Source organism: Tamandua tetradactyla, chromosome 3 (genome assembly GCF_023851605.1).
Source record: "Tamandua tetradactyla isolate mTamTet1 chromosome 3, mTamTet1.pri, whole genome shotgun sequence".
Lineage (NCBI taxonomy): Eukaryota > Metazoa > Chordata > Mammalia > Pilosa > Myrmecophagidae > Tamandua > Tamandua tetradactyla.
The window spans coordinates 7,641,243-7,660,272 of record NC_135329.1 but is presented as its reverse complement, the minus strand read 5'-3'; the positions used below and the strand labels follow the sequence as shown (position 1 = coordinate 7,660,272).

Below are 19,030 nucleotides of genomic sequence, written 5' to 3'. Positions count from 1 at the left end.
GAAGCCAAGAGATGAAAGCCAGCCCCAGAGAAGCAAAGTGAGGACTCCTCACAGGAAGAGAGGCTGAAAACAACGGAGCCCAGGAGCAAGGGACCAGCAGATGCAGCATGTGACTTCCCAGCTGACAGAGCTGTTCCAGACCCATCAGTCTTCGTTGAATTAAGGTATCTTTCCCTGGATGTCTTAGTTTGGACATTATTATAGGCTCAAAACTGTAAACCTGCAACTTAATAAACTCCCCTTTATAAAAGCTGCCCCAGTTCTGGTGTATCACATTGCGGCAGCTTACAAACTAAAACACGAAGAATGTAAATGGGAATACCCCAAATGTCCATCAACAGTTGAATGACTAAATAAACCATGGTATACACATACAATAAAATATTACTCAGCAATAAACATAAATGACTACAGCTACAGGAAACTCACAGTCATAAGTGGGATGGAAGAAGCAAGAATATATACTGTCTGCCCCCGATGATATAAAGCTCAAAAGCAAGCAAAACTAAATTATGGTTTTTAGAGATAAATATGTAGGTGGTAAAAGCATAAAGAAGAGCAAGGGGGAATATCACCAAGCTCACTATAATAGTTACCTCCGGGAGAAGAGAGAGGCTTATCATTTGGATCAGACACACAATTCTATTCTAGAGTGCTAGTAATATTTTTCTTGCCCTGTGATAGGTACATGTGCACTTGCTTTATAAATTGTAGTTAATTTACAATTTATATTTTGTTTACCTTTCCATGCATATTTTATAATAAAAATGTTTAAAAAAAGAAAAGAAGAAAGTCTGAAAATTAACATTAAGTACCCAACTTAAGACGTCAGAACTGCAGAGCGAAACTAAAGCAAGTAGAAAGAAATAATTTAAAAAAATAGAAAATAGAGGAGCATCAAAGTCAAAAGTTTAATCATTGTTAAAACAAACTTCTAAAAAAACCAAACAAGGAGGACAGAAAAAAGAAAGAAATGATGATACAAATAATGAAATAAAAAATGTGATAAAACTACAGAAGTTGCAAAGATTGAAAAGAAAGAATACGTTGAACAAGTTTTTCCCAAGGTATTTGAAAACAGAAAAATAGAGCTTACTAAAACTGACTTGGAAAAAAAATAGAAAATCTAAAGGGTTTTTTGTTTGTTTGTTTGCTTTTTTAGAAAACCTGGAGGGTTTTATAACCATTAAAGAAACTTAATCAGCTTACACTAGTCCCACAAAGAAACCAAGAGACCCAGACTATTTTCGGAGCAAGTTCTCTCAATAATACAAGAAGCAAATAATTCACCTATACAAAGTATTTCAGTGAACAGAAAAAGAAAACACCCCAAATAATGTCAAGAAGCAAATTTCACTTCACATAAAAATTTAATAAGGAGCATACACAATGGGAAATCTACAGACGAAATGCTCATGAACATAGAAGCAAGCATCCTAAAGAAAACATTAGGAAAAGGAATTCAGCAATATATAAAATGATAATGATAATATGCCATGACCAAGACAAGCTTAACTCACTTACCTGATGGGTATATCTGTTACCTATGTTGCATTAAGAAAAAAAAGAAAGAAAGAAACAAGACTTTATTACCGCTCACAATGCCAAGGGTTGCCAGGACAGTTCTACTGGCCTCACCTGGGCCACCTGCATGGCTGGAGGCAGCTGGGAGCTCAGCTCGGGGCGAATGACCCATGACGAACTCATTCATGTATCTCGGGCCTCACCTGGGAATGTCTGGAATGGCTGGGATGACTGGGCCTCTCTCTCCATGTCTAGCATCCTGGGCTTTTTCTATGTTGAGAGAAGAATTCTAAGGGAGAAAACAAAAAAGCAAAACTCCTTGAGGCCAAAGTTTAGAAATCACACAGTGTTTCTTTTGCCACATCCTAATAAATAAATCACAGGCCAGAACAGATTCAAGGGTAAGGGAAGTAGACTTCATTTTTTGATGTGGGTGAATGGCAAAGCTGCATGGCAAAAGGGTATAAGGCATGGGAAGAATGGCTGCAGCTGTCTTTGTAATTAGACAGTGGTAATGGCTACACAATATGGTGAATGTATTAAGAGAAACCAAATTGTATACCTTAAAAGGGTAAATTTTTATTTTAATTTTAAAGGGTAAATTTTGACACAGAAGCTTTGAACAATGAGGAAGAACTAGGAGAAACACCTTTCTCCATGCTCCAGAAAAGAGTTAAAGAACTACAGTAACAGGTCAGGCACAAAATAAAAAAATACGGTATTTAAAATCTATAGGATCTGGTGGTCCCTGGCTGACCCTCCCTCTCGTCACCACATGGGGGGAGCCAGCTTGTGCTCCTGGTCCAGGTCCCTGCTCCTGGCTCTGCGGGCAACACAGTAAACCTTGTGCACAGCATGTGTTCTGGCCCTGTCTGTCTGGTAGGGGTCTGAAGACCTCACCCTGCATGTTGAAGGAGACTCAGGAAGCTCTCCTACAGAACACTGAGGGGGAGCAGGTAGGCCATGCTGCCTGGGCTAAGGGATTACTGCTTATAGGACACACACTGCAATGCCTGGGGCCCTGAGGGAACTGTTTCCTAGAAAAGAGGGGACATGTATCTGTGTAAACAGGAGAATTCCTAGTGCTACATATGCATGCCTGAGATAAGACACATGGGCAGAAAGGGTGAGAGAGACCCCTATGCTTTGGTTTGGAACTATTCTCTAAATTCATTGTATGGATAAGCCAGAAGCAGAGCACTCACATAAGTCAATCTGCAAACACTGGGAAAGCTGTGGGGTTTTTTTCCTTCTCTTTTGTACTGATTCATGGAATTCAAGGAAAGCTCTGTCATAACACTACCACAACATAAGCTTAAGGAACAAACGCCTGAGTTAAATTGCAGCAATAATACATTAAGATATTAAAATGTCCAGATCATAAAACATACAAAGAAACAGAAAGTTATGGCCTAAGCAAAGCAGAAAATTAAAGCATTAAAAACCGTCAATGAGGAGGACCATATGCTAGACAAAGAATTTTTTTAAGTGGTGGTAACTATGCTCAAAGAGCTAAATGAAAATATGGACAATGGAATAAAAGATATCAGAAAAATGACAGTTGAACACAAAGAGACTATCAATAGAAAGATGGAACTTATGAAAAGGAACAAACAGAGCTGAAGACCACAGTAAGTGAAATTAAAAATTCCCCAGAGGGGTTCAACAGAAGAGAACTTGAAAACAAGACAATTGAAGTCATCCAGTCTGAGGAGCAAAAAAGAAGAAAGAATGAAGAAAAGTGAACAGGAACTGAGGAATCTATGGGACACCATCAAGTGTATAAATAAATGCATGGTGGGAGTCCCAGAAGAAGAGAGAGAGAAAAAGGCAGAAAGAACATTCAAAGAAATAATGGCAGAAATCATCCCAAATTTAACAAAAAGATATGAAAAAACACATCCAAGCTCAATGAACTCTAAACAGGATATGTCCAATCAGATCCACACCATAGCATATTATAATCAAACCATTGATTACAAAGATAAAAAGAGAATTCTAATTGCCACAGGAGAGAAACTATATGTCACATACAAGGGAGCTTCAATGAGAGGAAATGGAGGCAAGAAGGCATTGGGATAACATACTTAAACTGCTAAAAGCAAAAAAGAATTGGGCAATGGTGGCTCAGTGGCAGAGTTCTCACCTGCTATGCCAGAGACCCAGGTTCATTTCCCAGTGCCTGCCCATGCAAAAAACAAACAAACAAAAAACCTCAAAAAAGCAAAAGAAAATTGCCAACAAGAAGTCTATATCCAGCAAAATAGTCTTTTATAGGTGAGGGAAAGATTAAGGCATTCCTAGATAAACAAAAGCTGCAGGTTCATCACCACTGTACTGGTCTTCTAAGAAATGCTAGAGTTCTTCAGGGAAGGACACGAGACAATGGACAGAGGCGACATGAAGGTGAAAGGTCTCCAGGCGGGGTAATGATACGGGTAAATACAAATGCCAGCACTATTGTGTTTGTGGCCTGTAGTCCACTTTTTACATCTTACAGGATCTAAAAGGCAAATGCATAAAATGTAGTGATAAATCAGTGATTTTGAACTCCTAATATATAAACATATAATCTGTGATGAGAATTGCATAATGGTGGGCGGACAGAAGGAGACAGGAATATAGTTTGTGTATACTATTGAAGTTAAGTTGGTATCAGAGCAAAGGAGATTGTTACAGCTATAGGATGTTAAATTTAACCCATAATAACTACAAAGAAAATATTGGTGAATACGCAAGGTTACAGACAGGAAGTAGATGATAAGGTTGCCAGGAGTGTGGGGAAGGGGAATGCACAATTAAGCTTGATGCATGTAGGTTTTCTGTTTAGGGAGGTGGGAAAGTTTTAGTGATAGAAGATAGTGAGAGTACAATTTTTCAAATGTGATTAATCCCATTGAATATTATGCTTGGAAATGATTGAGATGGGAACATTAATGTTGTATATATGTTCTCACAAGTAAAAAATAAAAAGAAAGAGCAACTAGAGACAATGACAATTAAATGCAATACATGATCCTGGATGGGATCTAGCAAGGGAGTAGACAAGGCATAAAAGGACATTATTGGAACATATGAAAAAAATTGGAATATCTGTAAGCTATACAACATTATTAAGGTTCTTGAACAGGATAGTTACAATTAAGATGACCACATAAGTGACTATCCTTGGTCTTAGGAAATGTACATGCCAATATTATGTGTTCAAGCAGCATGATGTATACAAGCGTATAGAAAATGGATTGATAGACAGGTAGATAGGCAGGCAGATTGGTAGATAGATAAATAGATGGATTGACAGATGGATATAGACACAGAATAAGGCAAGTGTTACAAAATGTTAAAATTAGTAGATCTAGATATCTGGGGCAGGATAGGGGTCTGTTGGAGTTCTTTGTATTATTTTTTAATTGTTTCATAATTTTGAAAGCATTTCAAAATAAAAAGTTAAAAAAGGTAAGTTTTATGGCATGTAAAGCTGTCATAAGAAGAAATTCTAATAGGAACTTTTATGAATCTAGACAATTTGATTCTAAAATTATATGAAAGGTAAAGGAATTAAAATATCTAAAACAATTTTGAAACAGAAGAACAAAGTTGAAGAAATCACACTACCCAGTTTTAAGGCTTACTATGAAGCTACAGCAATCAAGATAGGTACCATGGATCCAGTCTGAGTCCTAAGATATAGGGACTTCAGTAAAAGGAAAAGATTTTTGTAGCCTAAAATAACTTTTATTATTTATTTACTCAGTTATTTGAATAACTGCCTACCTGCCATCCCTCCCCCAAAAGAGGATCTGAGTCACCTCACATAGGTTAGATAGATAGATCAATAGATGGCTTGATAGATAGGTAGATAGATAGATCAATAGATAGATAGATGGACGGACGGACGGACGGACAGACAGACAGACAGACAGACAGATAGATAGATATAGATAGATAGAACATAAGGATAAAACCAACAGAGTAAGCCTGAAATTCACATAAAACTAACACACAAACAGACAGGCCCTAAAATCCTCTCTACCCCCTAGAAATATGATGCAGATTTAACTCAGGGCTTTCTAGCAGCCGGCCCAAAGAAAGAAGGGAAGCTAGCTGCATGTCCACAGTGTTCATAAGATGAAAGATACAATCAGATGCTCAGGAGAGAGGATCATTTCCTGACTCTGGAAACTGAGAGAAATTTCTCCCATTTAGGATAGCACAACTGTGAGGGGCAGAGAAGGTGTGAAATGTTAACAGCCTTGAAGCCAGCAGCATCAGCAGAGACAAGAAGTAGCATCACTGGCACAAATACCAACAATTTGACACCAGGTATTGGCAACCTTGGTTTAGAGACCAGTGAGAGCAAACAGCCAACAGGGGTGTGGTCTTCAACTGGTCTCTGAAGAGAGAAGAACAAGACCCAGACACTCTCAGGCAGCCAAGAAAACAAATTCACAGAATGCCTGTGAGCTATTGCATAGAAATTCCAAGAACTCTTTAGGAGGAATATGAGGAGTTACCAGAATAGGTGGGAAAGTGATAAGAAATATTACTATGTGACTATTTTGGACCTCAGCCCACACATGTGATATGTTTTTCTTTCTGTTTCTTTATTAGTACCAAACTAACTCATAGACCTATTTTTAAAATGCAAGTAGAATGGTTAGCTTACAATGGAAAATAGCAGAATTCTGCCCTTCTGATTCCCACTTCCAATTCCTACTTCTTTAAGTCGCATTATTTAAACTTTTTTGTCTGTTTCTTCCAGTTTTAATTACATGATTACATTGTCATTTTTTGAGTTTTTAGGTTTAGCTATTTTCTATGATTTGCTATTATGCTAACTAAAGATTTAGCTTTCTTAAATCACTTCCCTCAAATATATTCATTCACATATACTTCCTCATTCCCATCTTCCCAACTTAGCTACATTACCATTTTTGTTTAAGTAAATATTCATTTTTATATTATTATAATTGATCCTGCATACTAAGGATGACATTTTCTCTTTGAACAATTTTATGTTTTCCCTGGTGTTAATAACTGCCTTGTTTTGTTTGTCCCTTGTTTGCTTCATTTTCCATGCAGAAATCACTAATCAACACTAGACTATCCAGCAGAATTAAACATTTTTTTCTGAACACATTCAAATACACCACATAATCTATCAGTTTAATTTTCTCCCTGGAAACATTCCCCACGGAGGCTTAAGTTTCTTGCTCTTACCTCCACTGGTCACTCACTATGGCTGCTGCATCCTGAAACTTCCCATCACCAAGATCCTAGTGCTGGAGGGAAATTCTTTTCCCTTGGCTTATGCATTAAATCTTTTGTTTCCTCAATCCAGTGTCTTTCTCTTTCTTGGCTTTTTCCTCTTATTCAGAAACACATATCTGGTATTCCTATATTAAAATGTCACTCTTCTTCCTTTGCATCTAAGTGATACTTTGCCCATGTATAGAATTTTAGATTGGAAATTATTTTTTTTAATTTTATTTAATGTTTAATCCATAAGCATTTTAAAACTTTTTATGTTGAACTATTTTCAAATGACAAGACAGTTACAAAAATAATATAAAACCTATACAGATAACCCAACCCCCAGATACCCAGATCAACCGATTTTAACGTTTCTGATGTCATTCTAACATTCATGTATCTATTGTCTATCCATTTATCATCTATTTTCTGAACATTTGAGTATAGGTTGTATACATCACGCCTTGAACACTTAACACTGCTATGTACCTTTTCTAAGAAAAGGTTCATTTTAAGGGCAGTTATCAAGTTCAAGAAATTTGACATTGATAAAAAGCATGCAGTATATTCCTATTGTTTCATATGTCCCAATAATGTCCTATTGAACCTTTTCTCCTCCCTTGTTAGGCCCCATACAGGGGCATATATTGCATTTAATTGTCACTGTCTCTTCAGTTGCTCTTTTTTTCTTTATTTAATTGTGGGAACATGTATACAAAACATAGTTTCCCATCTCAACCATTCCCTAGCATACTATTAATGGGATTAATCACACTCACAATATTGTGCCTCACCAACTTACATTACTAAAACTTTTCCATCTTCCTGAACAGAAGAAACCCTACACCCATTATGCATTAACTCCCATTCCTCCTGGAGCCAGGCCCTGGCAGCTTGTAGTCTACTTTTTGTCCATGAGCTTGTATATTCACCAATATATTCTTTGTAGTTACCATGGGGCTTAGATTTAAATTCCTAAATCTATAACAATTTCCTTTATTTTGATACCAACATAACTTCAATAGCACACATAAATTATTTCTATAACTCTCCAGGTCCCCACCTTTATGTAGTTCTTCTGACAATTCTGTATTTATACATTATGAGTCTAAAACCAGTTACATACTATGCAATGTAAATTAGGAAGTAAAAAGTGGATTACAAACCAAGAATACAATAGCATTTATATTTACCTATATGGTTATCCTCACCACAGATATTTATTTCTTCATGTGGCTTTTATCTATTGTTTATTGTCCTTTCTTTCAACCTGCAAAACTCTCTTTACCATCTCTTGTAGGACCAGTCTAATGATGATGAAATACCTCAGCTTTTGATTATCTGGAAATGTCTTAAACTCTCCATCATTATTTTTTTTGGGGGGGGTGCATAGTCTGGGAATCAAACCCAGGTCTCCTGCATGAAAGGCGAGCATCCTACCACTGAACCACCTGTGCACTCCTCTCCATCATTTTTGAAAGATAGTTTTGCCAGACGTAGAATTCTAGGTCGGCAATTTTTTGTTTTCAGCACCTTAAATGTATCAACCCACTGCCTTCTTTTTTTTTTTTTGCTGAGACATTTTAATCAAGTATAATTTGTAGACCATATTTAATTAAAAGAAGCCAATTAAACAAACAAAAACTTTTGAAGCAATTGGAATTTTCAACATTGACTAGATATTTGATGCTATTAATAAGGGATATATTCTTTAATGTAATAATGGTATTGCAATTACATTTCAGAAAAGGACTCTTATCATTTAGAGGTACATATTGAAATATGATTAAAAAGTCATAATGACTGATATTTGAAGAATATGGAAAGAAGATAAGTGGGAAATAGAAAAAAATGTTCATGAATTCATTTTTCTTTGAGCCAATTTAGGAGTACATGGAGATTGAGTTCACCTAGGAAGGTCTCATCACTCCCTGGACCATTAGTTGACTTAGTCCTATTCAGTTCCATGGTTATCCCAGGTCTTCAAAAGTATGATATACAACATTTATGTGATTTTGTTTCCTGGTTGGTATAGTGGTATTGATGGCATATTTCTACTATTCTTTCCTACTTGGATGAGGACGTGTCCTATTCAAAGCTTTTAATTCTTCTTTTAGGGATGTCAGAAGAAGCTGGGTAACTTTATGTACATATTGTTCTAGGTTGCTAGCTGCTGGAATGCAATATACCAAAACGGAATGGCTTTTAAAAGGGGTAATTTAATGAGTTGCTAGTTTACAGTTCTAAGGCCGAGAAAATGTCCAAGTTAAAACAAGTCTATGGAAATGTCCAATCAAAGGCATCCAGGAAAAGATACCTTGGTTCAAGAAGGCTGATGAAGTTCAGGGTTTCTCTCTCAAGTGAGAAGGCACATGGCGAACACAGTCAGGGTTTCTCTTTCAGCTGGAAGGGCACATGGCGAATAGGGCATCATCTGCTAGCTTTCTGTCCTGGCTTCCTATTTCATGAAGCTCCTTGGGAGGCATTTTCCTTCTTCATCTCCAAAGGTCGCTGGCTTGTGGACTCTCTGCTTCATGGTGCTGCAGCATGCTCTGCTCTCTCTCTCCACTGCCTTCTTGCCCCCATGGTTTCCTATGAGAAACTAGCACTTAATCTCGTTGAGGCTTCCTTGTACATGACAGGTATCTCTCTCGTCGCTTTCAGGTTTCTCTCTTTATCTTTGGCATTTGACAGTTTAATTATAATATGTTTCAGTGTGTGTCTTCTTGGGTTTATCATGTTTGGAGTTTGTTGAGTGCCTTGGATATAGCCATTCCTGTAATTAAATTTGTGATGTTTTCCACCATTATTTTTAAAAATTCTCTTCCCTCTCCTCTCCTCCTGGGACCCTCAGAATGCACATGCTGGTATGCTTGATGGTGTGCTACAGTTCCTTAGGCTCTGGTCACTTCTCTTCACTCTCTCTTCTTTCTTCTCCTCATACTGGATGATTTTATTTGTCTTATCTTCAAGTTCTCTGCTCTCTAACCCCTCTAGGAAATTTTTAATTTTACTGTGGGCTTCAGCTCTGTTTGGTTCATTTAATAATTTCCATCTCTCTATTAATATTCTCTTTGTGTTCATCTGTCATTTTGTTGATTTATTTTCGTTCATTGTCCATATTTTCCTTTAGCTCTTTGGGCATAGTTACCGCCAGTTTAAAAAAAGTCTTTTCTGGCATGACCCAGGTCTGGTTCTCCTCATTGATGGTTTCTAAAGCTTTAATCTTTTATTTTGCCAGAGCCATTGTTTCCTGTTTCTTTGTAACCTTCTTAGAAACCTGAACGTTTTGATATTTAAAGTGTTAATACAGGAATTTATACTCAAAAGCATCTGTTCCGTAAGCTTACATTCAAATAGTATTGTGGCAGGCCTTTCCTTGAATGTCATTAACTAACAACAAGAACAAAAAGGCAGTAGGAAAAAAAAAGAAAATACCTTTCCTAGTCTTTTGCCAATTGACCTGCGGGAGTGCTCTTCAGGGCTTCTCCATGCATTGAGGTGGAAGAACAGCTCCAAAGCACGAGGGCCTCCTGGATCCTCTCTGCCCATGGATCCTGTTCTGTGCATGCACACGTGGCTCTAGGAGTTTTCCTGTTTACATATATATGTACATCCCTCTTCCCTAGGAAACAGTTCCCTCAGGGTCCCAGGCATTGCAGTGTGTGTCCGATAAGCAGTAATCCCTCAATCCAGGCAGCATGGCCTACCTGCTCCCCTTCAGTGTTCTGCAGGAGAGCTTCCTGAGTCTCCTTCAACATGCAGGGTGAGGTCTTCAGGCCCCTGCCAGACAGACAGGGCCAGAACATGTGCTCTCTGTACGTGCATAAGGGTTACTGAGTTACCCGCAGAGCCAGGAGCAGGGACCTGCACCGGGAGCACAAGCTGGCTCCCCCCATGTGGTGATGACAGGGAGGGTCAGCCAGGGACTGCCACATCTTATAGATTTTTTTTCACATGGGCAGGCACCGCATCTCCAGCATGGTAGGCAAGAACTTAGCCACTGAGTCATTGTGGCAGATCCTACAGATTTTATAGCCCCAAATCCTATAGATTTTAAGTACCATATTTGATTCTTTTTTCTATCCTCCATATTTATTTGTTTTTTTTTCTCTAATTCCTTTGAATCTGTTCATTACTATTTCTATTTGTATTCCTGTGCAGACCAGCTGGTGATGAACTCTCTTAGTTTTTGTTTATCCTAAAACATCTTTATTTGGCCTTCATTCTTGCCAGATATTTTGCTGGCTAAAGAACTCTGGATTTACTTTTTTTTTTTTTCCTTTCTGTGCTTTAAAGATATCATTTTACTCTCTTCTGATCTCCATTATATATGATGAGAATTCAACAGCCATTAGTAACATTGTTCTCCTGCATATGAGTTGTTTTTTCTGGCTACTTTCAAGATTTTTCTCTTTATCTTTGGTTTTCACCAGTTCACATGGATGTGTGCAAATATAATTTCTTTTAAATATTTTTATTAATAAAAACTTAACATGCAGGGAGTGAAACAGTGGCTCAGTGGCAGAATTCTTCCCTGCCGTGCTGGAGACCCAGGTTTGATTCCTGGTACCTGCCCACGCAAAAAAAAAACAAAACAAAAACTTAACATACAAACATTCTATACACTGTGTACCATCAGTACATAGTACCATAATCATTTTTCAGAAACTTTGCATCACTCCAGAAAAAGAAATAAAAAGGAAAAAGTAGAAACTCATAAATACCATACCCCTTACCTCTCCCTCTCATTGACCACTAGTATTTCCATCTACCAAATTTATTTTAACTTTCATCCTCTCTGTTATTTGTTATTTTTTATTCATATTTTTTCCTCATCTGTCCATACCGTAGATAAAAGGAACATGAGACACACGGTTTTGACAATCACACAGTCACACTGTGTAAAAGCTATATCATTATACAATCATCTTCAAGAAGTAAGGCTACTGGAACATAGCTCTACAGTTTCAGGTACTTACCTCTAGCCACTCCAATACACCATAAACTAAAAAGGGATATCTATATAATGCATAAGAATAACCTCCAGGATAACCTCTCAACTCTGTTTGACACTTTATTTTGTCTCATTTCTCTCTTCCCCTTTTGGTCAAGAAGGTTTTCTTAATCCTTTGATGCCAGGTCCCAGCTCATCCTGGGATTTCTGTCCCACATTGCCAGGGAGATTTACACTTCTGGGAGTTATGTCCACGTAGTAGGGAGGCCAGTGAGTTCATTTCCTGTGTTGGCTTAGAGAGAGAGGCCCCATCTGAGCAACAAAAGAGGTTCTCTGGGGGTGACTTTTAGGCCTAAATTTAAGTAGGCTTAGCCTATCCTTTGTAGACATAAGTTTCGTAGGAGCAAAACCCAATATTGAGGGCTCAGCCTATCGATTTGTATATCTCCATTGCTTGCGAGAATATCAGAAATTCTCCAAATGGAGAAGTTTCCTCCTTTCTCCCCAGTGCCCCAAGGGGACCTTTGAAATAGTTCTTTATTCACTGCCCAAATTACTCTGGGATCTATCAGGGCATCATACTAACCTGGGCAAACCAGCAAAGTCTCATACCCTATTCAAGATTCCATGGTGGTATTTATGGTGTTCAACTAAACTGACTATACAAGTTAAATTAGGAAATACACTACCCAAAATATAACTTTTGTACCAAATACACATATCTCCTCTTGGTCTCACCCAGAAGTTGAAGTTTTAAAATATGGACGATATCATCCTTTACCTTGTATTCTGATTACCTTAGTCCTGTCCAGATCAGCTTCATTCACATCTCTATTCAAAGTCAGATCCTGTTTCCAACTTTTTAAACAGTTCCTTTGTGGGGTACTGCTGACTTCCTTAACTTCAGAGCTCTAATTCTGAGACTCAGGTGTCACACAAATACCTGAAGTTTCTGGGAACCACCAGGGTATAAACAAACAGTTCAGTATCTTAGAATTTACAAATAACAGTTATAACTCATGAATATATGTGGCTGCTGTAAGAGCTTACAATCTAGGACCTTTTACAGCAGGCCCCAACCTGATAACCCATGCTCTTGACTTCAGATCACTGAGATGTTTTTTTTTAATTTTAACTTTTTTTCCCATGGGCAGGCACCAGGAAACGAACTCAGGTCTCCGGCATGGCAGGTGAGAATTCTGTCTGCTGAGCCACCATGGCCTGCTCAGATAGATCACTGAGTTTTTGTATTATAGTTAGTCCATACGAGAGATGATAATATTTGGTTTTTTTTTGTTTCTGACATTTCATACAACAAACCGTCCTTAAACAAGTATAGTTTTTTCTTATTTATATCTTGGGGGTTTGTGGAGCTACTTAAATACGTAAATTTATGTCTTTAAACATATTTGGGAAAATTTCAGCTTCTATTTGTTTAAATAAAATTTCTGCTCCATTAACTCTCTTCTCTACTTCTGGCACTCAATTAGACAATTAGACATATTTTAGTTCTTTTAATATTTACTCACAGGTTCCTGGATTCTGTTTATTTTATTTTTCCTAGTCATTTCTCTCTGTTCTTCAGATTGGGTAACTTCTACTGATTTCTCTTCAAGTTCAATGACTCTTTTTTCTGTCATTTCCAATCTTCTGTTAAGCACATCCAGTGAATTTTTTTCGAATTTCAAATATTACAGTTTTCAATTTTAGAATTTACATTTGGTTCTTATAGTTTCTATTTCTCTGCTCAGATTTTCTTTTATTAATTAATTATAAGCATATTTTCCTTTACATTCTTGAGCATAATAAATGTTATAAAGTCTTTGTTAAAATCCAACATCCGAACCATCTCAGCATTAATTTCTTCACATTTCCTTTCTATGTCTAAATTTTTACCCAGGATATTGTGAATGATATTTTGGAGAGATTCTGCTATATTCTGTTTTCTATTATATTTCTCCAAAAATGACTTCTTCTTTCATGTTTTTAAAACATATGCTAGCAAATGGTAGGAAAACAATCCTTTCAGCAACAGGTAAAAAGATAGAGACATGTATAAGGAGAAATATAATCAGGCTGACATCAGACATCTCCACAACAACCGAACAGACTCTAGAGTAATACCTATAAAATTTCCAAGAACTGAAAGTGTAGCCCAAGAATTTTCTAGAATAACTGACAAAACTGTTATTCTAGTGAAAAAATCAATAGATGAATAGACATAGTTTTGAACATTCAAGAATTCAGGGACTATGGTACACGGGAACCTTTTTTGAAGAAATTACTTGAAGAAGAACTTCAGGTAACCAAAATATGAATGGACTCAGACCTACTGAATCCATTAAATCCATAGCCCAAGAGAGAGAGAAAAAATACTAATTTTTTAATAGGGATATCCCTCTGCTCCCAAATGGACATACCCAAGCTACTAAACTCTCAAAGAGTGTTTATTTTCTCAAATCTCCTCCAGGATCAGTACATGGCATTTCTCTGGTTTCAGGGATTGATTCAGGTAAGGACATATAATCAAATTTAGGCCAGTGAAACATGAGAAGGAATTTTTGCAAGGGGCTTCTAGGAAAAGTTTTCATATCTTAAGAGAGAGTCTTGGGAAGAGCAAGGTCTTTTTCCTCTGGATTTTGTATTCAGATGTGACGTTTGGAGTCTGGGATTGAATCCAGCACACAAAGGAGGACAGATAATAGAATTATAAGGAAATGGAGACAGAGCCTCTGACTGAGGTTAACCTGAAATGCTACCCTACATCTGTACTTCAAGTTCTGTGAGCTAATAGTGTCCTTATTATCTAAATTAGTTAGAATTTGGTTGTTATTTGTAATCAAAACAAGTGCCCAAACTAACATTTCCTTGATGACTTCCTTCAAATTGGTTGCACCTGCCCTATATCTACCAGAATCGTCTTTATTACATACAGATGGCCTCCATCATTAAAACGGAGTCTCAGTGTTTTTGTTTTATTTTGGACACACAATTTTAAATATCTGAGCCCTAGGTTCAGTTGCTACTAACTTTGTTGAAAATCTTTACTTATGCTGTTTTTTTTTATATACAATATTTTTTTAATGATTATGTGTTAAATTCCACCATTTTTCCCCTTTATCATCAGCTTAGAGATCCTTTGCTATCCAAAGTTTCACATAAACATTCACCTAGATTTCTTTGTTATGGCTTCTTTTTCAATACGCATGTTTTTATTTCAAAAGTTAATAGCGTTGAGACTTCCAGGAAAATGGTGGAATAGAACAGGCAAAACTCACTCCTCCACCATAAAATAACTACAGAATAGGCAGAAACAACAATGCAGTAGTTCTGGAGTCTGGGCTCTGAAGGGCTTCTGCATTATATAAGGAAGATCTAGATGGGAAAGTGGAGAAACTAGGACTGAGAAACTGGGATGAGTGTATTCAGTCGTGATCATCCCTAAGATCTGCCACTGCACAACAGCTGGATCAGGCATCCGAAAAGCAGAGAGAGGTAGGGAAGGCAATCCATGAAGGAGCCTGGGAGCCAGCAGTCTGATCTTAACCTCATACTGAGACCCTGTTGTGGTGCTCAGTGCCTTCCCCCCATCCCTGAGGCAGGCGGTCTGGACTTAGAGAGTCTGGGAAATCCTCCACTGGAAAAAAGTGGGAGGTGGAGTAGAGCCGATGTGACAACTGGCGGGCGAGGGAGACATTTTGGTCCCACTGCCTTGACCTTTTATACACTGGGGCTCAGGGCACTAACTGCGTACAGGAATAGAAAGGCGGGGGCCAGGCAGCTGCATTGCAACACCAGGCGCCCTTCCCTGATCCCCAAGACAGTGTTGCTGGCAGGTGAAAAGCAGAGCACTCCTGTGCCAGCTGCTAGCTGGTCAAGTTGAACCTTCCAGTCCCGCAGCTTGGAGTCTTTCCACATGGAGTCTGGGAATCACCAGACCCATTGCACCTAAAGCTGCCATGCTGCACAGTGCCCATCTCCCACCCCCTGAGCCAACGGCATCCAGCAGGCCCTGAGGCCTCTGGCCTTGAGTCGATTTTCACTTGGTCTGGACCCTGCCTTGGGGCTGCAGCAGGTGGGGAGAGGCCAGCTGTGGGGAAGTGGTGGCCCAACAGCACCATCTGCTGGGAAAATGGGGAAAGTGCAGACTGGCAAGCTGCTGCTCTGCCGAGACTCCACCAGTCTTCCAAAAGGGCTGCTGCCACCGAGATAGTCCCTGACCTTGGTCTGGCTGGGAATTACTGACGAACCAAGAGCCAAAGGAGAACTTCAACGCAAACCCAAGCAAAGGCAAGATATCAGAAGAGCAAAGGAAACCAACTTTCAAAATAACCTTATCAAGATAATCAAATGCCCAGAAATCAACAACAAAAAGTCACAAACCATATGAAGAAGAAAGAAGATACGGCAAAGCCAAATGATCATAACAAAAAGACACAGAATTTGAAACTAATGAAAGATATTCATACAAATCTAAATAATTTCAGTGAGTTAGCTAAAGACAAAGGATATCAAGAAGACACTAAAGGAGCATGAAGACGAATCTAAAAGGATAAATAGAAGACTAACGAATCTTACAGAAAGATAATGTAGATCAAATTGAAAAATATATTAGAGGCAAATAACAGAAGATTTGAGGAGGAACAAGAAAGAATAAGCAAACTAGAGTGCAGAGCAACTGTATTTGGACACACAAAAGAACAAGTGGTGAAAAAGATCAACAGTTTTGACTTGGATCTCAGGGAAATGATTGACAACTTGAAGTACACAAATATAAGATCATTGGGGTCCCAGAAGGAAGAGAGAAGAGTGAAGGGTTTGGAAGATTATTTGAGGGGATAATTGGGGAAAACTTCCCAACCCTTATAAAAGACTTAAATACACAAATTAAAGAAGTCCAACATACTCCAAATAGAATAAATCCAAATAGACACATTTCAAGATACATACTAATTAGATGATCTAATGCTGAAGTGAAGGGGAGAATCCTGAGAGCAGCAAAAGAAGAGCAATTCACCACATACAAGGGAAGTCACATAAGACTAAGCACTGACTACTCATCAGGCATCATGGAGGCAAGAAGGCAGTGGTATGATATATTTAAGATTCTGAAAGATAAATTGCCAGCCAAGAATTCTCTATCCAGCAAAACTGCCCTTCAAAAGTGAGGGAGAGTTTAAAATTTTCACAGATAAACAAATGCTGAGAGTATTTGTTAACAAGAGACCCACCCTACAGGAAATACTAAAAGGAGTTCTGTCCACTGGCGGGGCTGGGGGGGGGATGGGGAGGAGAAAAAAGACAGGAGAGAGATTTGGAGGAGAGTACAGAAATGATGACTACCAGTAAAGACAGCTAAGAGGAGAAAAAGAGAGAAAATCAGTAGATCTGATAAAAACCAAGGGATAAAATGGATGAAGCAAGTCAGCTTTTATAGTAATAACACTGAATGTCAATGCATTAAACTCCCCAATAAAAAGACACAGATTGGCAGAATGGATAAAAAAATATGATCCATCTATATGCTGTTTACAAACAGACCCAAAGATACAAATAGATTGAGAATGAATAGGTGGAAAAAGATACTCCACACAAGAAATAACAACAACAACAAAAAATAGCAGGGATAGCTATATCAATAACAAATAATATTGATTTAAAATGCAAAGATATTAGATAAGGAAGGACACGATATACTAATAAAAGGGATAATTCACCAAGAAGAAATAACAAATGTTTATGCACCCAGTCAAGGTGCTCCAAAGTATATGAGGTAAAGACTGACAAAACTGAAGGGAGCAATGGATGTTTCTACATTAATAGTGGGGAATTTTAACACCCCACCATTTTCAATAGATATAACTAGACAGGATCAACAAGGAAATGATCAACCTAAATAATGTGATAAATTAATTAGACCTAACAGACATACATAGATTGTTGCACCATGAAACACCAGGATATACATTTTTCTTAAGTGCTCGTGAACAGAGATGCAAAAATTCTCAACAAAATATTTGCAAATTGAATCTAATGGCACATTTAAAGAATTATACACCATGACCAACTGGGGTTTATTCCAAGCATGTAAGGGTGGTTCAACACAAGAAAATCATCACATTAATGAATCAAAAGGGAAAAATAATATGACCATCTTGTTTGATGCTGAAAAGGCATTTCACAAGACTCAGCATCCTTTCTTGATAAAAACACTTTAAGAAAGGTAGGAACTGAAGGAAATGTCCTCACTATGATAAAGGACATATATGAAAAATTCACAGCCAACATCATACTCAATGAGGAGTGACTGAAAACCTTCCCTCTAAGAGCAGCAATGAGACAAGGCTGTTCACTGTCACCACCATTATTCAACATTATCCTGGAGGTTCTAATGAGAACAATTAGGCAAGAAAAAGAAATAAAAGCCATCCAAATTGGAAAGGGAGAAATAAAACTCTCATTATTTGAAGATGATATCTTATATCTGGAAAATCCCAAGAAATCTACAACAAAGTAGTGGGATACAAGATCAAAGTACGAAAATCAGTCATGTTTCTATACACTAGGAGTAAGTTAATCAAGGAAGCAATTAAAAAAAAAATTCCACTCACAATAGCAACTAAAAGAATCAGGTACCTAGGAATAAACTTAACCAAGGATGTGGAAGGCCTGTATTAAGAAAACTACAAAATATTGCTTAGAGAAATCAAATACCTAAAAAGGTGGAAAAACATTCCATGTTCATGGATAGGAAGGCTAAATGTTGTTAAGATATCAATTCTACCCAAACTGATGTATAGATTCAATGCAATACCAATAAAAATTCTAACAACCTACTTCACAGAATTGGAAAAATTCATTATCAAATTTATTTGGAAGGGAAAAGGGTTATGAATAGCCAAAAATATCCTGAAAAAGATGAATGAAGTGGGAGGTCTTATACTTCCTGATTTTAAAGCTTATTATAAAGCCACAGTGGTCAAAGCAGCACGGTACTTGCACAAAGATAGACTTATCGATTAATGGAATCAAACAGAGTTCAGAAATAGATCCTCAGATCTATGGTCATTTGATTTTTGACAAGGACCCCAACTCCACTGAATTGGGAGAGAATAGTCTCTTCAGTAAATGGTGCTGGGAGAACTAGATATCCATATCCAAAGGAATGAAATACGATCCCTACCTCACACCCTCAAAAATTAACTCAAAGTGGATAAAAGACCCAAATGTAAGAACCAGTACTATAAAAATCCTAGATGAAAATACAGGGAAACATCTCCAAGACTTAGTGATAGG

General features: G+C 37.7%; 1 protein-coding gene across 9 annotated transcripts in view; it reads right to left on the bottom strand.

The window, feature by feature from the left end:
* The window catches only part of NCOA1 (nuclear receptor coactivator 1), a 478,179-nt gene that overhangs the window by 436,289 nt on the left and 22,860 nt on the right, over positions 1-19,030 (bottom strand). For all 9 annotated transcript variants that reach the window (XM_077152272.1, XM_077152270.1, XM_077152273.1 and 6 more), the window contains exon 3: positions 1,728-1,813. The gene's annotated coding sequence lies outside the window, so the exon portion shown is untranslated. The remainder of the gene's footprint in view (positions 1-1,727; positions 1,814-19,030) is intronic.